Genomic DNA, 2,743 nt, shown 5'->3' on the forward strand with positions numbered 1-2,743 from the left:
TGGTAGATACCATGGAAAATCCTCCTTAGGGATGGTTTGCCGTCTGTAAAGAGTGTTTGTTTTGAGTAACAATGCCCTTTATCGACGTAGGTTTATTATGCCTGATAACCAAAAAACCGGCCGCACGCTCATGAGCTGGGCCAGGTCTTGATAGACATGGAGGAGTTTTTGATGTAAATAACGGTCCCTCCATACGGCTACAGACAGGGGTGTTTAACCCCCTTTGTGTCGTGATAGGGGTTAGTCCGCTAGGCAGAGAGCTGGCCACACGCTGGTAAGCTGGGCCAGTCTCCGCTTTGTTTCTAACCGGTAGCGATTGGACCACACTCTGACAAGGCAGGTGGGTCTCCGCTCTGGTAGATAACATGGGAAAATCACCTTTACTGAAAAAGTAAGGTGGGGATTTTCCTTCTTTTGCCTCTTTATGAGGTAGCAGCCATGAAGAGGAAACCGGTGGTGGGGTCATTACCGACCCCTCCGCCAGTGAAACCGGGTCACGCTGCCGTGGGGGGCCGTAGCGGGCCCTCCCAGTGGTCAGCGGCGGGGGCTGGGGATGCCGAGTGGGGCATGGCTCCGTCGGTAGAGGTGGAGCCAGTGCCGCATCACGCCGAAAACTCCGTTTCGCAGCCGTTGACGGCCTAGTCGTCACCACGGCGGAAGAAGAAGAGGTGGAGAAACTCCGCCTCCGCTGCAGACAGACCGTTGGGTCGGTCTGTGGTGATTTTCGCAATGGCGGCGTTAAACACGGCGATGTTATTCGCCGCCGCCTGCGCACCGAGCTCCTCTGATTCTGACACCGGCACCGACCACTCAGCTGGGTGAGGGCGGCGTGATATCAGGGCCGGCTGAGCGGGCGGGACCATCCCTACTTGGGGAGGTGCCTGCCCAGAACGCCGCTCTGGGGCCTGTCCGGACGCATCATCGGCAGAGCTACTCGAGTCGGATAGCATCCCCGAGATAGCGCCCGCCAGGGGAACGCTCTCCTTGAACCAGGCCATCCTCTTTCGCCTTTCCGCGACGGAAAGGAGGTGGAAGGGGAGGCAGCTGGGGGAGGCGACCAACGCCGCCTCGGCATGTTCGGGGCCGAGGCAGACGTGGCAGAAGTCGTGCTTGTCCTCCGCTGCTAGGAAATCGCAGCGGCAGGTGTCCCGGAGAAAGTTCTTCGTGGTCGGCGGCGGACGATCCATCGCTGAAGGGAAAAGTCTCCTCCGCTGAAAAGTGTCCTCCGCTGCTTGGAAGTCGCAGCGGCAGGTGTCCCGGAGGAACTTCTCCATAGGCGGCGGACGATCCATATCTTGAAAGGAAAAGTCTGGCGGGTTCTCCAGTCTTAGTAGTCGTCCTTCTCAGTCTTCAGATATAAACCCGTGCTGAACTTTTTGGGAGAATGATGGAGCGAAGTACGCCCCTTTATATAGCACCCCAGGCGGGCGCAGGCATTGAAAAATTCAGTCATTGGCTACTTTAGGTAGCGGGTAAACCAATAGGAGCAGAGCTCCCCTATGGGGCGGAGCTCCACGATATAGAACAGATCAAAGACCACATCTGTTGCTCTGTGTTCAACACCATCTTCTGCAGCTGTCTCTGCCTGGGTCTTTTGGCTCTCATATGTTCGCGGAAGGTAAGAAGACTGATATTCATAAATCATAGATACCTGAACTAAACTGACACACAGCGTGACGTTAGAATTATAAGGTTCTATATATCTCAATTTTTGTCAATTGAGTTTTTTACATAATCTGATCCATTAGGTGTTTATTAATGCCTGTGTGGTGTTATTTTTTTAAATGTTGACATTTTTTAGTTAGTAATTCATAAAATACAAAGGTTCCATCTCACAAAACATAATGGAATGTAAACACTTTGACGCTCAATATCTCTGAACTGCCGTAGACGGAGATAGAACCTTATCATTCTAAACGGAGATAGAACCTTATCATTCTAAACGGAGATAGAACCTTCTCATTCTAAACGGAGATAGAACCTTATCATTCTAAACGGAGATAGAACCTTATCATTCTAAACGGAGATAGGACCTTATCATTCTAAACTGAGATAGAACCTTATCATTCTAAACTGAGATAGAACCTTATCATTCTAAACGGAGATAGGACCTTATCATTCTAAGATCACGACAGGCTGCTGATCTCTAGTCAGCGCTTTGACCTGAACTAAGAACAGCCAGTTCACCTGACCTGAACTAAGAACAGCCAGTTCACCTGGATAGAAACATTTAGTCTCCTGAAATCCCAACGGATTTATTTCATCTTGTCATATTGTTATCACCAAACCAGTAGGCTACCTGGGCCAAATCGTTTTTTTCTTTTGTGTGTGTGTGTTGGGGAGGGTGAGGGGGGGGGGGGGGGGGGGCGGGGGGGCGCATGGGACATTCTGGTTTGTTTAACAGTTTTTTGTTTACTACATAATTCCATATGTGTTCTTTCATAGTTTTGATGTCTTCAGTATTAATCTACAATGCAGGAAAAAATTATATATATATATATATGTTACGGTACATGTGGGAATAGGGTACATGTGGGAAAACTAGGGATAGGGTTAGGTGCTATGGTTAGGGTTAGACATGCCAGCATGTACCAAGTCACCCTAGCACCTAACCCTAACCCTAGTTTTCCCACATGTACCGTATTCCCACATGTACCGTAACATATATATATATATATGTCCAAACTTTTGACTGGTACTGTATCAAATTAATCAAGTTCAGTGAGAATAACATCAATAACGT

Source organism: Nansenia antarctica (assembly GCF_963989245.1).
Source record: "Nansenia antarctica genome assembly, chromosome: 2".
Lineage (NCBI taxonomy): Eukaryota > Metazoa > Chordata > Actinopteri > Argentiniformes > Microstomatidae > Nansenia > Nansenia antarctica.